At 41.1% G+C, this 20,849-nt stretch overlaps 1 long non-coding RNA gene across 1 annotated transcript in view; it reads left to right on the forward strand.

The window, feature by feature from the left end:
- The window catches only part of LOC118145740 (uncharacterized), a 43,666-nt gene extending 23,123 nt beyond the window's left edge, over positions 1-20,543 (forward strand). Inside the window, exon 2 of the long non-coding RNA XR_004731114.3 lies at positions 13,913-20,543. This is a non-coding gene — a long non-coding RNA (uncharacterized LOC118145740). The remainder of the gene's footprint in view (positions 1-13,912) is intronic.
- The last annotated feature ends 306 nt before the right edge of the window (positions 20,544-20,849 follow it).

Genomic DNA, 20,849 nt, shown 5'->3' on the forward strand with positions numbered 1-20,849 from the left:
CCACATTTTTTGTTGTTAAAAAAAAAAAAAAAAAAAAGAAGGGATAATGAAGCCAAGCTCAGGCCTGGTTCACATAAAAGCTGATGTAAAACAGATTTACAGCAGTGCACTGCGTGCTTTTATGTGAGACTGAGCTCAGAGGGGGCACATCCATCTCTGAGGAAGCCAAAGTGAGTGAGATTTAAAAGGCGGCCTTTCTTTGTTCCATAATAGGTTGGACACTTCAGAGTAAAAAGAATCAAAAGGTGTTAAGGATGATATTTATAACAGCAATATTGCACACCTATTTTGGTAATAGGCTTTAAGTATTTAAGACATAGAATCATCTTATATTTCATGTGCTAGGCTGTGTCTCTTCCTTTGTAAATTTGTCACATAGGAGTGATGTCAACACAGCTTGCAAATAAATGGTTGTCACACCAGAAGGTTGATGTCCAGGGCCTTAGTTCTCTTACTTTCTAAAGGTCTTAAATTCCCGGGATGATTCAGGAAGCATGTAAGTGGATTATTTCATAGGACAGAGGAGCTTACCTACATAATGTGAAAACCCTGCTAAATTACAAAGTTTAGGCTTCCAGAAGTTAAGTCTATATATCATGAACTATTCAGAAATTTGATCCATCCAAAAAGGTCCCCACTGAACTCAGTTTTTTTCTTAAGCCTGCAGACAGAGTTAGAAACATCTGCAATCATTTCTAGGGAGGTCTTTGCTTTTTAAGTAGAGTTAGATTTAGAGGGGGGAGTCTTCACAAGTCACCAACACCTTTAGACCCTTCAGTTTTATTTTAGGTGACTGCAGAGGAAAGAGGGAAGAGGCAGCTGAGTGTGGCAGGGGAAACTGAGAAGCTTTTACTAGTCTGATAAAGCAAGAGGAGAGGCTAGACTCTGATATCGCACTTGTATCATGAAAGAAGCCAGGGAGCTTCCCCATTCATGTACACATAAGGAATTGCTGCAGAATCTAAAGGCAGGTTATGCCGGCTGAGGTGAAAATCTGTTTCGGAGTCAGATAAGGGCACCTGAGCTTTGTAGAGAAAGTTAAAATGAGAACAATGTCTTTGTCCATATTGAGTGCATAACAATTAGGTGAGACAGAAGAGAAGATAGAAGAAGACATGTGGAGAGGAAAAGTTGATGAGTTTCCCCACTTCTGGTGTGAAAAGTTCATCAACTGAAAAGCCAAGAGTGCATGAATAACTAGGTAATAATGCATTTCACTGTCATCATTGCTCCTTTAATTCATTCCTCCCCCACCTACCCCTTGCTCCTGTTTTAGGTTTATAAAATGAATGTACAGTTTTTGGTGTCTATTGGATCCCAAAGTTTTCTTATGAACTCCCTGTAAGGGTCAGTAGCAAGTTTCCATTGTTTGAAAGAGAACAAAAATGTAAAATGGATTATAAAACCAGACTTGCCCTGGGCCTATGCTGTCCCACCAAGGAACACAGACCAATCTAAGGGCACTCAGGTCATCTTGAGGGCCTTGAGGATCTCTTCACATCCAGCGGAAACATGAATTAACGTTTTCTTCCATTTGCTGTAAGAGTTTTCCTAGCTTTCAATGCACCAACATTTTTGCTTTCCACAAGACTCCACAAATGTACATTAATAAGTAAGTGTATATTTGAAATTTTGCAGAAGTTGTATACCATCTTACCTCCTTGCCAGTCATGGAGGCCGTAATAGCAGTAGTGAGTATAAACACAACATTTATACACAGGCATGTCCTCTTTTTCTGGAATATTTCTGAGTAGACTAGAAAGCTGTTAACACACTGATTTATGTGTCTTTCTCTCCAGGGTGAACTGAGACCAGATGTTCATAACACCAAACTAAGTACACATTTGGTAATTATCTGGTGAGTTTTGTTCAGTGGGGACAGCCCTGAACCCAAAGAATGTGAGCCATTTTGATCTAGTCTTGTCCACTTTCACTTTTGAGTTTCTGTGAATCTCTCACCTGAGTCTCCCTTGGAGCTCATACTCCTCCGTAAATTACTGTTCTCCATCTAGCTCTGTGCTAGTGGATCATCTCCTGCTTAGGTTTATACTTTCCTAGTCTCCCGAAGGCTCCACGAACAATTTACTGTGTAAATGACAGAGGGAATTTCATTAGAGTGATAGAATTTAATTATCCACTTTTAGCATTGAGCGAAGATGCAAGGCTAACAGCTCCACACTCGCCAGAAGTGCCCGGGGACCATCTTCTCTGAAGACGAGTGTGCTTGGTGTGTTCAGAGCCTGGGTTTTCATGCTTCTTCTGCAAACCCACAGAGAATCTGCTCCTCTCCCCACTGCCAGATTCACTTCAAACCCTGCTGGGTACTGAGCCCAAATCCCAGGCAGAGAATTCCAATCATTAGATCTCACAAAAGCTTTTTATTTTGATCATGTTTCCATTTATCTTGTTTTTGTCACTTACCCTTTTATTCCCAGTGCTATAGATGACCAGGTCACTGTATTGCCGTCTTCAATAGCTGAGTTCTATTTCTCTTTGAGTTATTTTTTTATGGTTGGATTTGCCAGTTTTAGGGGGAAAATAGAATCATTTCAGTTTTGCCCCTATTTGAACTTATTTTGTGCCTACGTACCTCCCACTGACATGGGGAGGATGTGCAGTGTTTGACATTCAGAACGACCTTGTGTCGATGGAGAGCTCCTATTGGCCCCAGTGTGATGGTGTCAGCCTTGAAAACCTTTCTTCCCTACTTTTGAGATGACTTTCGTGGGATCACGTGGCCTAAATAATACATGCTATGTAGGCACCAGGGCATTTAAATGTGTGAAACTTGTTAGAATTTCCTTAGTTTACTCATTTCTCCCTGATATTCTCTTTGATTTGCCCATTGTGTAATCTGTATGGTGTTCTAGGAGAATGGAAGAAGAAAAAGCCCTAAAATTTGCCAGAATCCCTTTTAAAAATATATTCTTCTCCCTTCTCACAGTTGAGATGACTTTTACCTTCACAGCTCAAAGCCCTAAAATGTCCTGAATTCCGTGTTTGCTTACCTCAGTACCTAAGTGACATATCGGCTCTGGCATCTAACAGACCTCTCAAAGCTAGCATTTACCTGCGTCTTGATTTTGCCACGAAGCCTACACTTTCCCTGGTTCTTATCTTAACAAATGATGGAGCCGTTGACTTAGTAGCTCAAGCAACCACACTGAGTTGCTTAAGCTCAAGCAATCTCAAGAATGGAGATTTGCTTCTTTTATCTCCATTGCCTCCTGCCAAAGATAAAATCTAATGGTCAATCCTAATATCTCTATCTCAAAAATTTGTCTCCTATCCCTCTTCTCCCTATCTCTACTGCCACTCTGGTCACAATTACCATAAACTTTGACTTGGACTTCTGCCAAAGCTTTTCATTTCTTTCTTGTTTATATCTCTCTATCGTGTATCTATCTAGCTACCTACCTACCTATTATCAACTCTATCAATCTATCTAGTATCTGTCTACCCTATCTGCACTTGTCTAATTTTAAAATAGTTAATAAAACAACTTTTTTTCTCATGGCTTAATAAAAGATAAAAGGATATATGGTAAAAAGTGCACCTTGTAATACCGTGCCACATCTATTCTCTAAGTAACAAATATCAAATGTTAAAATAGCAACTTTTAAGACAAAACATATGTAATGGCCAATTTTTGATCATTTCAAAAATGTCAGTTGAATATGGTTTTATCTATTAGTTTCTTATAATTCCTTTCAGCTATTTTGCCACGTATATACATGAGAATACATAAAAATATAATCTAGTGTCCTCACTATTTTACACCAAAAAAAAAACAGTATCCTTTAGATTTTGGTTTGTCTCAACTTCTTTTCCTTTTAATAATAGACTGGAGACATTTTGTTAACAGTAAGGAAAGAGTTGTTTTTAAAACAACTATTTAGCCGTCCTATTATATGGTCATACCATTATCAATTCACCGTCTCTCTTATTGATGGACATTTAGGCTGTTTCTGGTATTTTGCCATCACACAATGCTGCAGTGAATAATGTTGTTCATTCCATTGTTTCACAAGCACTAGCTGAGTTCTTTTCTCTTACCCTTCACCTTTTCCAATTCATTCTCCAACAACCAAAGTTATCTTTTCAAAGCACAATTCTAGCTTTGCTACTCTTATGCTTAAGCTCCTCCAATGACTTCCCATAATGTTCAAAGTAAAAGCCCAGTGCCCCATGCCAGGACCATACAGTGCAAATGACCAGCTGCTGCCAACCTCCCTCCTCTCCTGTGCCCTCCCCTGCGCCACCACACTCCATGCTTCTCTGTGTTCCTCAAACATACCAAGTGTATTCTATGTTGTAGGGCAAGGCAGTAGTTGCCCAGAATATTCTCTCCTGGGTTTTCCTATTGCGGACTCTTTGTCATACAGGTTTTGGTTTGACCAGGGTGGTGTGCTGGTAAATGTTTAACAGGCAGCTGTCTGGAAAACGGAAGCTATGATTTGGGGCATTTACCTATTTATGTAAATACTTCACTATGGCCGACTCAAAGTTATGGGAGTGATGTCAGTCAGCTCAACAACTTGTGGAAACTGTAACAATTCATTCTTCTGTGTTGTTAGCTGCCTACACTTTAGCAGTGCTTTAGATGATGCTTTTCCTCTGAAGCAAGCTCCAATGATGGTTAAAACTGTTTTTTTTTTTAATTTCTATCTTAACCATATCATTAGCATAGAATATTTTCTTGTTCACTGACTTACTTACTTGACTATTGAATGACTCCTGCGCCCCTACTCGACCAACACACAGACACAGACACACACACACACACACACACACACTACACACCTCTAAGTTTCATGAAAGAAAGGATCTTGTCTGTTTTTTCAGTACTTTATTTCCTGTCTTCAGAGTTGTACCTTGGCACATAACATATATTCAGAAAATGCTGTTAGAACAAATATGTGAATAAATGAATTTCAGTCAGTAATTAACTCCCCAGCCTAATTCTGACCCCGAATGCTTTGCCATGGCCCTGACTGGAGTTCATCTACATGTGTCCCACAAATCTGATGCCTCTCTCCTAAGTGCAGTCACCTTTAGCATTTCTTGGTGAGTGGCCACTGTTTCTTTGATGGCTTGGACTGGCACTCTCTCTGTACTCAGATTGCACGAGGCCTGTCCAGCTGTACAACCTACCAGTTCTGCTCAGCCATCACCTCTGACAAAAGGCAGTTCTGATTCCCATGTCTGCATGTTGCATAGGTATTTACCTGCTTCCATTTGAGCATTTCTTCCACACTCTTTTCTAATATCAATGCTTCACAGCCCAATTCATATCCTCTTTCCTCCATGAAGTCTTTTCCTTTTTATTCAACCTATACAGATTTTTCCCTTGTCCAAATTTCTGTTGTATCTAATGTTGAGAAAATCTCAACCTTTGGCCTAAAACAGAGGGCACATCTTAACTATGTACTATGTGCTTGGTGATATTAACAGATTAATATTAATTTCCTAGGGGTGATTATAGCACTGAGGTTATGTAGGAGAATGTCTTTATTCTTGGATAATACATGGCTAAGAATTGAAGAATAAAGTGCCATAATGTCTATAATTTACTTGTAAATTATTTTTGATACATGAGGCAAAGAGAGAGGAAAATGGGGCAAAATATTAATGTTTGGTATATCTAGATGCCAAGAATGTAGGTATTTATCACTATATTAAACTTTTATTATTTCTGTAAGTTTGGCATTTTCAAAATGAAAAGTTGAGAGATAAATTAGTGAATTAGAAATATATATTAGGCTTTAAAGCATACAGTTGTCTGGTTCCCACTCTTGAAGATCTATAGCTCTGCCTCAGTGAGTCTAGGTGGTTAAGTTCAGGTGTAGGTGTTTTTATAAAACTCTGCAGAAGATGCTGATGTGGAGTCAGGTTTCTCTGAAGCCCAGTCTGAGGCCACAGGCTTCTCTGGGGAACAGCTCTGGGGGAAGAGGAGTTAGGGGAGTGAAATAGGATGGTGGAGAGAAGGCAAGCAGGGATGAGCCTCTGCTGGAGCCCAGCTTCAGGCTGAGCCTGCGGGAGAGCTGTGGAGCACTAGTCACATTGCAGACTTGGTCCCACGTAGAGACAAGAGGCTGGCCTTCTGTGTCCCTGGGCCAGTCAGGCTTGCTGAGGTCTGATCTGGAAGAGGGACTGGTGTGGTGGGCGGTAGCTGCCCACATGAAGATCTGGCCAAGGATTATTCTCTGGAGAGACAGCTGTGAGTTATGCACCAATGCTTCAGAGGGGGCACAGGGTCCTCTCCACTTGAGGGAACCTGGGCAGATACCAGCAGGCTTCAGCACATGTGGCCAAGTGTGGAAAAGTACTGCTCTGTCAAACAGCATGGGCTGGAAATGTATTGCTCCTTACTTCATGAGCCCTAACTCTTTCACTTGAGGCAGGGACCATGCCCGAGGCTATTAATGGACTCTCCAGAGGCTGGTACCCTGTTGGGCACATTGTAAACATCCAGTGCATACTCACTGGCTAAGGGAACTGGCCTGGTTCATACTCCTACAACAGCATCCACCCAAGCGCAAAAGACATTTCCTTAGGAGACAGGAATTCTTGACTCTTGTGTTGTGAGGAGGAGGGTGTAGAAGGCTAGGAGATGGAGTTTACCACTTGCTCAAGAATGCCACGTTGTCATTGTCAGCTCCTGTTTTTCATTGTGCTCTGTGTCAAACTACTTAGAGCAATACATATTATTTTAGTTGGAGTCTCCTCAGAAGCAAGGATTTAAGTAGTCGGTTTGGGTGGTGATTTCAGCACATGCCAGTAGAAACGTGAACTGAGATGGGAAGGGAACGTAACCAGTACAAGACCCATCACCAAATGAGAGGACACCCTGGGACTCAGTTCCTCTGGGAACTGCTGGGCCCAGCATGGAATATGTGCCTCAGCATCATCTAACCCAAGAGGCTAGGGTGCTAAGATACTTATGTGCCAATCACATAAAACTTTGCATGTGGGATTAGGGAAATCTTTAATTCTCCAGTTCCTGGCCAGTGCTGAGTGGGGACAGAGCAGTTTCTGGCCAGAGAAGAAAGTCCTCAGGTGACATGATGCAGAAACTCTGCAACAATAAGAAACGGCATTTGCAACACTGATCCCATTTCATTTTCATCACATGTGCTAAAGCCCTTTGGTAATAGTGTCTTCTGTAGACTAGGAAGGGGGACTAGAGGAAGCTCAACAGCTTACAAATGGTAGCTTTTTAGTAGCCATCAAAGCAAAATTTGAACCCTGGTTGGCTCTGTCCCAGAAGTCAGTACTCTTACCTGAAACAGGTCCTAAAGCTTTGGTTGGTGGTGACTATCACGATTATAAGTGCTGAGTGAACGAATGGCCTAGGACATTTGGCAGCTCTCTTCAGGCCAGAGCTCAATGGTGAATAAAAATTCACCAGGTGTCAGTAAATTGGAAACGGGCTTAGAAGCAATGTACACCCTACTAAGTAGCAAAGGTCAGCTTGTTTAGAGAAGCATTCATGCAGGAGCCAGCTGGCACTGAGTGATTTCTCCAGCACTGCCTAAGCCTCTAGGAACACGCATCGTCGTTTCTGTCGGTCACAGCTCTAGCCTGCGTGGGGTTCCAGTGGCTGCCTCCTCAACCTTCACGTCAGCGCCAAGCCCCTCACTCATGTCATTCTGCACCTCACCAGCTGTCTGTCAGGACCCTGACAGCTCTCTTCTAGAGGAGTCTCAGCTCAGTTGTGTTGATTGAAGACTTCTGCAATTCATAGCACAAAAAAAGAAACCAATGGGAAGGTCAGGAAAAAGAAACTTGGACAAGAGCTCCAAGAGAATTTACTGGGTTAACAGCCTTCAGAGCACAAGATTTCGCTATTGCAAGGATTTCTGCGTTCAAGGTATTCAGGTGTCTCTGATGTCTCAGGAGTCTCTGATGTCTCAGGATTATTTGGTTGGTTTCACCAGGGACACACGATGTGTCACTGGGTTGACCAGTCTTGGGACACCATTCATATGAAAGCCTATGTCCACTGCATTGTCCACATGCTATGTTCACTGAGCCAGCTGGGTCTAAAGCTCGAATACGTAGCTCTGAGTCTTTAGAAAGAAGTAGCTGTGTCTCCATTGCCATGAAATACTGGAGTGGAGGAGGGGAATCTTTGGAAAGTTGCAAACTCAGAGCATTTAAGAGAAGACCAGAGGTTGGAGATAATCCTAGAAATCTTAGCCAGAGTGGGTTGGAAGCAGAAAGTTGTATTAAACGTTCTCTAAATTTCTTTCCCAACTCTAAGACCATGCAATTTTAGATCTCAAGACAGAATACTTTTGATCCCTGTCCATAAAATAAGTTTAAGAAAGTACTGATCTGTTGTTTACATAATACCTATATACAGTAGTTCTCCCCTATCCAAAGAGGATACATTCCAAGACTCTTAGTGGATGTCTGAGATTGCAAACGGTGCTGCGCCCCAGCTATACTACATTTTTTCCTATACTTATATACCTGTGGTAAAGTTTAATTTATCAATTAGGCATGGTAAGAAACAAACAATAACTAAGAATTGAACAGAGCAATTATTGCAGTATATTCTAATAAAAGTTATACGAATGTAGTATCTAGTTTTCTCTCTCTCAAAATATTTTATTGTATTGTACTCACCAATTTTCACACCACAGTTGACCTCAGGAAACTGTAACCTTGGAAAGCAAAATTGCGATAAGAAGGTACTACTATACACATAGATGTTTTCAAAAGATGACATTAAAATATAAATGCATATGCTAACTGGTTTGCTAGGTCCCTGATGAATAAACTTATACCGCCCTTGAGGTATAAAGGTTGTAGTTTGGATATGACTGCTATAGACACAATTCTTTCTTTCCCTGTTTCACCTAATACTGCTTTATAGGACCAAAGGGATTTTGACAAAACAAAACTTCCAGGAGGGCAGTGTGCAGAGCCATTCAGAGTATAAGAGCTCTGGAGTCAGAGAGCTCCAGGTTTAAATCCTGGCTCCATTCATCCACATGACCCTGCACTGGTTGCTTAACTTATTAAGCCTCAGTTTTTCACTTTTAAAAATAGGCTAGTTTTAATCACAGCACCCATCTTACAAAATTGTTGAGACAATGGAGATAAAGGTGAAATGCTTAGGAATATCCTGGTGCATAATAAGCATATAATAAATGGAAACTCCCACTGAGATTTTCAAATGAATCTGCCTCCCCTGACAACCTCTCTTTCCCCAGTACACAGTACTTATTACTGGACTGGCTCAAAGACCCAAGCCCCTTACTGGGCTAGGACACTGCTGTGCAGGGTTCTGGTGCCTGTTGCTTCCCCCTGGAGGCCTCTAGGTCCTGAGAAGTGCCTCTCAGTCACGTTGTTAGGGTGGTTCCTGGAAACTGCCTGATTGCCTTCAGTTGTGGCCTCCTCCTGCCCAGTGTCACTATCCTGGGATTCAGTGATATAGAGAAAAGAGGTCCTGTTGTAAGAAATGTATAGGCCCAGTAACAAGGAGGTTTCCAAAAAGAGCCATTCTAACTTCGAAGAGGACTTGGGAGTTTTCTTCCTTCTCCTCTACTCTCACTACATGCCTTTGATCCTGGACAGTGAAGTTTCTTTCTTTTCACTATCATTTATTTTCTCTTTGGAAGCACAATGTATTATAGTTTTTCCTGAAATATTTTTTCTTGGTCAAGATTAAAAATAAGAGGTGAAAACCAGAATCTGGAAATTATGAATCTGAGTGTCAATTTGTTCATCCATAAACTGGGGACACAACTTAGGATTTTAAAAAACAGTTGATGTAAGGAAATGTGCTTTGTATACATTTCTATATGTAAGTAAGGGATTAATTTTGGCTCTTCCTTGAGGGAAAATGGCATGATAAAATTGTGAACAACAAATCAGAAAGTCGGTTTTGATACTCCATTCCTCTGTGGAGTCTATCATTGAGAGAGAGAGAGCACCCTGGAGAGCCAGAGAGCGCTAAGGCAAGAACAGGAGTGAGAGAGGGAGAGGGAGGGAGAGGCTTTACAGTATAATTTAAGGAAGCGGGCTTCAGAATGAGAGGGGAGCAAAATGAAAGGTGAGGAATGTAACTATTATAATTCTGATCTATTGCACCATCTAAAAAAGACATCTATTTGAACTCCTGTACAAGCAGCAATTACCTGGAAAATAAATGTAATAAGGATCTCCTAAGTTGGCAGTAAAATTAGCATCACTGAATTTTAATTAATAGTCCAGCTTGGAGAAATATACTACTCCGCCTTACGAAAAGAATGGCCTCATCCATGGGGCACACTCTCTCAAATCAGTGTGTTCAGCAGGTATTTTGTTTTCCCTTAGTTTCCCGGAAATTTTTGCAACTCCGGCATCACTGGGAGAACCAGTGAGTAAGCATGCTGTAGCAGCCCATCCAAAAGAAATGCTGTTGATCACATGCTTTCTCTGTGGACCTCAGTTTCCCCATTTGCAAAATAATGGAATGATGTGCTGTGGATGAGAAAGACTGGAATCTCTTGGGTTTCTTTAGCTTAATATTTTTTGTGTTTTGGCCCAGGCACACGCTCTTTTTAGATTCCTCTGCATTCTGTGTTGAACACTGCCACAGTAACAGTGATGTAGACAATGTTGATGGGGAAGAGGGGTTTACTGAGAACCTAGGATGTGTGGGCACTGGATGGGAAGCTTTTGAGGCATCACTGATTGTGGTCTTCATGACCTCCCTTTGAGGTAGCTCTTGTTTGTGTCCCCATTTAATGGATGAGGAGACACTTCAAAAGAGCCTTGTTCATGGCCATACAGCTGGCCACCAAGTAGTCATGGTGGTCATACGATGATGAAAATTAAACAACGTTTTTTTCAGTGGAACTCTTAGGAACACTTCTCTGTTCCTTTTGAAAGTCAGAGAAGTGTCCTGCCTCTGTGACTTTCAAATATCATAAGGTGGAGTCTTATAAGATTTGCCAGCCCCTCACCCACCACACTCCCCTAAAGATTCTCTGCTCCTCCCATTTCCACTTAGTACAACTTTTTCTCATTTTAGTACTCTGAAAATTTTCAGATCACCTTTGGTTATTTCATCCTCATCCTTCATATCCAAGCATTCATCAACCTCTCTGCTTTCATTCCTTAATTCAGTGCTAATATGTCAGATACTGCATGAGAAACTTAATCATAATGGCTCCTTGATTTATATAGTGTTTTAGGGTTTTCAAAGAGGACTCATGTGCATTATCTTATTTAATCCTCACAATGGCCCCTGAAATAGATGATCTATATTTTACTGATAAAGAAATGGAAGCTCAGAGAGGACCAAAATCAGATAACTAGTGTGAGGAAGAGTTGCATTTGAGCTCACATCCAAATTTAAAGCCCAGTATTCCAAGGAACATGGTCTTCCTTAGTGTCTTCTTTTTTTTTTTTATTGCATTTTAGGTTTTGGGGTACATGTGCAGAGCATGCAATACAATTGCATAGGTACACACATGGCAGTGTGTTTTGTTTGCTTTCTCCCCATCACCCACATTTGGCATTTCTCCCCAGGCTTTCCCTCCCCACCTCCCCCTCCTACTGGCCCTCCCCTTTTCCCCCAATAGACCCCAGTGTTTAGTACTCCCCTCTCTGTGTCCATGTGTTCTCATCTTTCATCACCCTCCTATGAGTGAGAATATGCAGTGTTTCATTTTCTGTTCTTGTGTCAGTTTGCTGAGAATGATGTTCTCCAGATTCATCCATGTCCCTACAAACGACACAAACTCATCATTTCTGATTGCTGCATAATATTCCATGGTGTATATGTGCCACATTTTCCCAATCCAGTCTATCGTCAATGGGCATTTGGGTTGATTCCAGGTCTTTGCTATTGTAAACAGTGCTGCAATAAACATTCATGTGCATGTGTCCTTATAGTAGAACGATTTATAGTCCTTTGGGTATATACCCAGTAATGGGATTGCTGGGTCAAATGGAATTTCTATTTCTAAGGCCTTGAGGAATCGCCACACTGTCTTCCACAATGGTTGAACTAATTTACACTCCCACCAACAGTGTAAAAGTGTTCCTTTTTCTCCACATCCTCTCCAGCATCTGTTGTCTCCAGATTTTTTAATGATCGCCATTCTAACTGGCGTGAAATGGTATCTCAATGTGGTTTTGATTTACATCTCTCTGATGACCAGTGACGATTAGCATTTTTTCATATGATTGTTGGCCTCGTATATGTCTTCTTTCGTAAAGTGTCTGTTCATATCCTTTGCCCACTTTTTAATGGGCTTGTTTTTTTCCTGTAAATCCGTTTGAGTTCTTTGTAAATTCTGGATATCAGCCCTTTGTCAGATGGGTAAACTGCAAAAATTTTTTCCCATTCTGTTGGTTGCCGATTCACTCTAGTGACTGTTTTTTTTGCCGTGCAGAAGCTGTGGAGTTTCATTAGGTCCCATTTGTCTATTTTGGCTTTTGTTGCCAATGCTTTTGGTGTTTTGTTCATGAAGTCCTTGCCTACTCCTATGTCCTGGATAGTTTTGCCTAGATTTCCTTCTAGGGTTTTTATCGTGCTAGGTCTTATGTTTAAGTCTTTAATCCATCTGGAGTTAATTTTAGTGTAAGGTGTCAGGAAGGGGTCCAGTTTCTGCTTTCTGCACATGGCTAGCCAGTTTTCCCAACACCATTTGTGAAATAGGGAATCCTTTCCCCATTGCTTGTTTTTGTCAGGTTTATCAAAGATTGTATAGTTGTAGATATGTTGTGTTGCCTCTGGTGCCTCTGTTTTGTTCCATTGGTCTATATCTCTGTTTTGGTGATAGACATAGAAGACACTAAGGTACCAACTTACTTTATTCATTTCCATAGTTTCCTATAAGTCCAAACCCATACCATCCCACCACTGCTTTGTATGGCAGCCTTGGGGTTGGTATCCTTGATTCCTGTCTCTCTATTTTGATCCAGATTTAAACTCCAGTTCCTATGGTGGATCCTTATTATCTTGGATCTAAGTTACATTCTTCTATAAATCTTTCAAGGTTGCCCATAGTATACCCTGATTCTGCGCTTGCAAGTATGTGTCCTACCTTCCTTAGCTCGTGTGTCTCCAGAACCTGGCTCCATGATGTGCATGGGGAAAAGCACTCAACAACTCAAGCACATTTTCATGATCCTCTACATTCTACTCTCATCAATAAAAGACTAATTTTTTGAAGAGCCATGTTAGAATAATCCTAAATTCCATTTAATACTTACAGTTTATATCTTGGCTATTCAAAATGTGGACCAGAAGGATACACATCACATCAAAGCTTGTAAGAAATGCAGAATCTTGGGGAACCTTGGGCTTAATCAAGATCTGAATACTAATAAGGTCCTAGGTGACTGGTATGCATATTAAGTTTGAGAAGCCCTGGACAAAAGATTCTAGTCACGATGTAATGGGCCAAGTAGAGGCTTTAATTCATAAATGCCTGGGTTTGAATCCCAGCTCTGCTACTAACTGGCTTTGTAACCTTGATTAAACTTGTAAAATTCCTTGGGTCTCTATTTCCTTGTTTGTAAAATGAGGCTAACAATAGCTCAGTGACTATGAGTCAGGCATTTCATATGCATTATTACTGCATTTTCAATATTCTTATTGTGTTTTAGAGATAAGAACACTGAGGCAATGTGGTATAGTCAGGTAATACATTAGCTCGCAGAGTTGCAGTTCAAACCCTCATCCATTTGATGACAGTTAAATGCCATTTTCACTTCACTTTTCCATTCTGTATGCTCTATTGTTGAATTTGATCACATATTATTGTGAAGATCAAATGAGATTCAGGTTGTTCTGGGTTTCCTGTCCTATAAAGGTGTATATAAATGTTGGTAGTTATTCATAGTATTGCTTACCTAAGTTGTTCTATAATCGCTTTACATATTTTACTTTGTTTCCTTTCAGCTATCAGAGTCCTTCCTTATCGCTTGGATATTTGAAGAATGTGAGGTACCACTTCTTGCTGCAAACAAGGAATTCAAGTACACACTGAATGTACATGTGGATGCTTGCATAGGTTGATTAGTGATGGGCCAGAGAGGCAATGAAAGGAGTCAGAAGATAGAGGAGAAGATAAGTTGGCATTTGGTTTATCCAGGGAAGAGAAAATTATAAGAGAAAAATGAATAGAAGTAGGGCTAGGAAAGTAAAAAAGATGAGCCTGGAGGATTTTACATTATTTAAGTAGGAAGTAGAGAAAATCCTTGAGAATGGCTTAGGCCTAAAAAGCTAAGAAATAAACTGGTCATTGGGTTTTAGATATGAATTTCTCTAAAATGTAAACTGAGTGTAGTATTTTTCAGGAAGTTGGGCTTTCTCACACCATGCTGTTTGTCCTTTTGTATATCAATGTATTATTCACCCATCACTGCTGCTGTGGAAGTTCTAAGATGTGGAGAACAATAGAGTGATCAAAGCCTTAGCAACATCTAGGAACCAAGAGAGTAGGCATTTCTCCCAGAGGTGTTAGTGCCATTTGTCATATCACCAAATGCATATCTGCTGTGATTCTGGACCATTCTCCTGCCTTGGCGAGTGGAGTGGTCACCACTGTGTTGAAGATATAGTCATCAAAAGGCAGCTGAATTGTGCCTTCTTTCATGTACACCCCTCTGGGCTACTCTGTTCTCAGTCAGAGGGGAGAAAAAGCATATCTGATTTCCAATAGTAGAAGGAGATTTAGAATCTGGGAAGAGAGCAAATAACCAGCAGCTTGGAATGCCTGGGATTACTTTACATGTTAGTCTCAACCGATGGACTGTGTGTAGAAAGCTGTCAAGAATGAATATCTTACAGAATGAAAGCCAAGAGAGTCTAGCTGGTGGAGACAACTGAAATCCTCTGAATCGCAGAAGAGAATCCAGACTTTCTTCCTAAGCTGGATCAAGCTGGACTGTATACTTACAATGTATACACGTAACTTCCAGACTTACATGTTGTCAGTATTCCTGTGATACTCACACTGTCTGTAGCTGGTCTAATAGCTCATGATTGAGAAGATATAAATAAAGGTATTAAAAGAATTTCCAATGCCCAGTTTAAGGAGTAAACAGAGAACATCACACACTTTGGTCTGCAGATAACTTTGTATTTCATTCCACCTCCCAGTTGAATAATAATCTGCTTGGGGTTAAGAATCACGACAACTGAACCATACTTAGAAAATTATAATCTGAGTCTGATCTGAGACTAAAAACACTTTTGTTCAAACTCAGCACTTTGTTATTTAATTGCAGCATGCTCTGCAAATATACTTAACCTTAATCTATAAAATGTAAAATTAACACATTTCAGAGTTGTTCAGGCAAAGCATGATGGCATCTGAGAACACTTTTGTAACTGTTGACTTACGTTTACTCTGCTTTATGTATAGAAACTTTAAAAATTAGTAAGAGTAACTTAACTGTTTGCTTTGTGCTAGGCACTGCACTAAAGATTTCCTTTACATCCTCTACTCCTTGGAGTATCATTTTGAAGTAGATATTTTTTGTCACCATTTGACAGATGAGTAAATTAAGGCTTAAAAAGATTAATGAAGGAACCCAAGGCAATGTAACTACTGCATGACTTAAATTTCCATCTGTCTCTTTAAAGCTTGGACCACCTTGGTCTTTGAACTCTGGCATCATAGGGATGGCTGGTTGGCATTCTTTAGGACCTCTGGTTAGATTTATAATAATCTGAGGGAAGAGCAGAAGTGTCAGGTGAGCAGATCTTTGCTTCTGCAAAAGTCAGAGGCCAATATCTTTGGAGACAAAGGGCTTTCATAGGGGGGTTTAGTTAACTTTGAATTTCAGATAAATAATACCTTTTTTTTTTACTATATCTCATGCAATATTTGGAATATATTTATAAGAATTATTTATTATATTTTTATTTGTTAAATCTGGCAATGCCAATATAGGAAAGCATCAGCCCCAGAATGAGTTAGAATTTTCCAGAACCCCTCTCAGGGCTTGGCTGGAATCTGAGCAGTGATTCTGGAAGTAGGAGAGATGAAGGTCAGTGAGGCACAGTGACAAAGGTCAGTCGGACAAGCCCGCACTGGGATTCAGGACATCCATATTCCAAGCTTCGCCACACCCTGTCTGGATGGGCTACCATCTTCCCCTGCCTGGGCTTTAGAGCAGAATTGGTCAGAGTCATTGCAGCATAAATGGGTGTCATCTTCACGAACCAAAGGTTTGGGCAGAGAAGTGGCCATGAAACAGGGTAATGTCTTAACTTACAACTATCTATAAGAGCAGGGGATGTGAAGATAATTTACATGTAAAAACTGAAAACCAATTCATCCAGAGCTAATTTCAGCTCAGACCAGCAGGAAAATTGCTGTTCAAATTGATATTTCTATTGCCAGGTTTATTGACAAACATGAAATAAAAAGGCCTCTTTGTATCACGAATTTGTTATATGCTTAAAAAAATAGAAAAGGGGGTTTATATTCCCCAGTTGGTGGCATACTGAATTTTGACAGACTTTTTTTTTTATAAGTGTGAAAATGCTGATGGTTGTTGAGCTGGGATACAGCCCCATTCCATGAAGAGCAACATGACTCTGGGTCTTTGGATAGAAACTTTCATCAGTGCACGCTTCGGTGAATTCTCCCTCCTCCCAGGAGGCCTGTCCTCATTTCAAAGCTGGGGAAAGCAGGAGCCAGATAAGGGAAGTAAGTGACTTTCCCAAGGTCACAGACGGACAAACGTGCTAGCTGCTGGGCAGAGCAGAGCTCAAATCCTCTGTAGCTGGGCCTAGACCGTCATCCCCTACCATCCCCCAGACCTCTCCTGCAACGTATCCAGGGAAGCCCAAGATGCCTAGACCACCCCCTCAAAACAGTGGGAACTTTCCACCTCTCCTCATCAGTTTACAACCACCTTATGGCTTGAAAGCCTGCTCCTCCTCTCCGTGGCTCTGTTGTCTCCCAGCCCTTTCTCACCGGTGTTTGCAATCCTCAGCTTCACTCAGTCTGAAATATGTAGGGATCATAACTTGTGGGTTCGTACAAGAAGCCAGCAGCCCTTCCATAATTGCCACTGACGTGGAAATACAGGAGCAAATGAGTAGCAATTCATGTGTCGCCACATGACAGAACAAAAACCTCTACCGAGGAATTAAAGCCATAAATATCCTGCAGGGCTCCTACCTGTGAGCTTGTTCCTGACATCTGGAATGGCAGCTCACTGGAGCCACTCTGCTGTCAGCATCCTGCTGCACGCTGGCTGCAATGAAGCTGTGAGAGCAGAAGGGACAAGAAGGGGAAGTCTGGGGAGTCAGGCCTGGGGTGGGGGGACTTCCAAGGGAAACCTGGTGACAGACAGGTTACTTTCCCTTATCATGACCACAGCAACTAAGAGGCCCAGACTCACTCACTCCCACTTGGAGCCTCCCCGAAACCCTGCCTGCCACCAGACTTCCTGTCCTTGCAAGACGCATAACAGCTCTGTGGCTGATCTCCCATCTGGTTGACAGGAATGACAGCTCAGAGCTGTGTTCCTGGAGGGGAAAGTGCTGTGGGCAGAGAAGAGGAAAGAAACTGCACCTTGGGGTTGCCCACACGGTCGTGGCAGCCTCTAACAGGCTGCAGAGATGAGGGAAGCAGGCAAGAAGCTCAGAAGAAAGCCAATTGATGACCCCTAGAAGGTGGGAATTTTACTAATGGGGCTCTCTCTTGGCAGATGTTTACTATTTCTGGAGCTGGGAGGATGCCGGTGGTGGGGATTGCATCCTATGCTAGAAGCAGCTGTTGAAATGTGATTCTGTCATTGTGGCAGGGATTCCCAGGCTTGCTGCTTTTTCCTGGGACCAACAGTATTTGCAAAATGAAATGGATCCTTAGCTACTCATGACAATTTGCATAGTGTTTTTTTGGTTTGTTTTGTGTCTTTTTTTTTTTTTTTTTTCTTTTGCTACTGTTATAAAGTGAAAGCACAGTGTTTTCTAGGGGCCTTGAGTTGAGTACTAATTGGATGGGTAATGACTAGAGACATTTCACCTTTGCTTACCCTGTATCTCCAACCACTGTTCAACACAGGTGCTAGTATGATTGAGTCCTGAATGCAGACCAATTCTAGTAAGTCATTCCTCAGAAGGATGGCCTTGGTGGCTACTGGAAACTCTCATAGGCCCTTTGTGCCTTAGTTTTCCTATTTAAAAAATAGGGGAAAAAATTAGCTTGTCTTAGTTTATTTGGCTGCTATTAACAAAATACCTTAGACTGGAGGTGGCTTATAAACAGGAGAAATTTATTTCCGATAGTTCTGGAGGCTGGGTGGTCCAAGGTCAAGGCACTGGCAGATTTAGTGTCTGGTGAAGGCAATCTTCTCACTGTGCCCTCATATGGTGGGAGGGATAAGGGCACTTTCTAGGTTGTCTCTTAAAAAAACACTAATTCCATTTGTGAGAGCTTCATCCTCGTGGCCTAATGACCCCACAAAGATTTCACCTCCTTGTATTATCACTATGGAGATTAGAATTTCACTATATTCATTTTGGAGATATGTTCACTTCCGTCCATTGCACAGCTGCACATCTTGTTTTTATCGCTAAAGTGAGCGAGTAAAGATCTGAGATTTGAGGTCTAAAGAGCAGGTCTTCCTCCTGTTGTTTACCCAGACGAAAGCAGCTGAGCTTTTGTCTTCCTGGTTCTACATAAAATGGAGAAGGATAAAATGAAGAAAATGGAAAGGAGTTCTTCCCTACAATAATTTAGTGATAGAATTGAAAATGCCATATTTTTATGTATAAACCAATTTTGAGAATCTATGAAATGAAGATAAGAATAAACAGCAGTAGTTAAGACAGGTGCAGGCTAGACTATTTTACATCAAGGCACAAACGAGGAGGTACTAGTTCAAAACGTCTCCCCACTCCTGGCTGTCATGTAGCTTCTGCTTTTTAGGCCCAAGAAGAACACTTAATATGAGTGTGTGTGCTGACCAGCAGAGGAGAAAAATAAGGATTTTAAGCTGACCTGCTCTGCAGGAAAGTCTAATGCTACAGCTGCCAAACTGGGTAAACTTATCTGCTTTCCGACCTATTCGTGGCACCTTACATATACCTAGATATAGATGGACTCTTCTTTGCTTTAACATTCAAACATATTGCTCTTTTTAAAATTTATTTATTGTACTTCAGATTCTGGGGTACATGTGCAGATCATGCAAGATTGTTGCGTAGGTACATTCATGGCCAGGTGGTTTGTTGCCACCATCCCCCCATCACCTATACCTGAAATTTCTTCCCACATTATCCCTCCCCATCCTTTCTCCCACTATTCCTCCCTCCCACTATCCCTCCCATGGCCCCCTACAATGGACCCCAGTGTGTGATGCCCCCCTCTTTGTGTCCAAGTGTTCTCATTGTTCAACACCCGCCTATGAGTAACTACAAGCGGTGTTTGATTTTCTGTTCTTGTGTCAGTTTGCTGAGAATGATGGTTTCCAGGTTCATCCATGTCCCTACAAAGGACATAAACTCATCGTTTTTTTATGGCTGCATAGTAATCCATGGTGTATATGTGCCACATTTTCTTTGTCCAGTCTATCATTGATGGGCATTTGGGTGGGTTCCAGGTCTTTGCTATTATAAACAGTGCCACGATGAATATGAGTGTGCATGTGTCTTTATAATAGAACAATTTATAGTCTTTTGGGCATATACTCAGTAATGGGATTTCCCTTTTAAGACATAGTGGTGCAGCTTGGTAACAAAGAAAGAGTGTGGGCTTAGAACAGAGTTTCAGCTCCAAATCCTGACTTCCCTACCAACAAACCATGTGACCTAAAGCATGTGACCTTCTCTATGTCCTGAAAGTGAGGATGCTAATCCTTGTCAGCTATGTTATGGAAGGGCAGGGGACCACGCCTTTGCTCAGCAGATGCCAGGCACTGAATTAATTGTTTCCTGTGCTCCTTATTTCTAGAAGTTGTCAGCACGTGCCATTGCTTCTGCTAAAAAAGAAAGTAAATAACCTGGCAATATAATCTAATTTTGTGTTTCTTTCTGTAAGGGGAGATGGCTGCTTTTATCCTCACCATTTCCAACTTGCAACCAAGACAGTATGTTCACTGAAGAAGCAAAGATAGTACATTTGACCTACTAGGCATCCAGGAAGTGAATGAATATTCATGCAAATAAAACATAGAAGCCTTGAAAAATTCTTCTAGGGGTTTTCAGAGGTCCAATCTTTAGGATGTAAAAATTATATAAATGAAAAATTATGTTTAATTCTTTTAAAAATATTTTGTAAATTCTCATTAAAGATACTGTATCTAGGGAAGTATATATCATATCTTGCTATGTATGTGAAATAATGGGGCGGAAAGGCAGACGTCGTTGCTTGTATATGATAGACTATTTCTGGAGTGATTCATGAGAAACCAGTAACTGGGTGACATCAGGAAGAAGAACTTGGTGTGAATCGGGAATCAGAGGAAACTATTTCACTGTGTGCTCTTTGGCCCTTGTGAATTTTGAACTACGTGAATGTATTGATTAGCTATTCACAGTAAAAATAAAGAAAATTAAACTTAAAGTAGAGATTGTATCTTGTGAAAATCAATGTACTTTCTGTTCATTTCTAAAAAGTTAAATATTTGTAACACTCTGCCATGGCAAATGTACTTCAAAAATACAATGTTGGTTCTAGTTAACACTCAGAAAAAATCCCCTTATTTTGTATCTATTAGCGTGCTGGTTCACCAAGGATTTAACTCCCAGAGTAGTCCTATTACCCCTGTGAATTGTGTGTGTGTGTGTGTCTGTCTGTGTGTCGTGTGTTTGTCATGTGTGTGTTTCTCTCTGTTTCTGTGTGTGTGTGTGTGTTGTGTGTGTGTGTGTGTGT

This window comes from Callithrix jacchus, chromosome 10 (genome assembly GCF_049354715.1).
Source record: "Callithrix jacchus isolate 240 chromosome 10, calJac240_pri, whole genome shotgun sequence".
Lineage (NCBI taxonomy): Eukaryota > Metazoa > Chordata > Mammalia > Primates > Cebidae > Callithrix > Callithrix jacchus.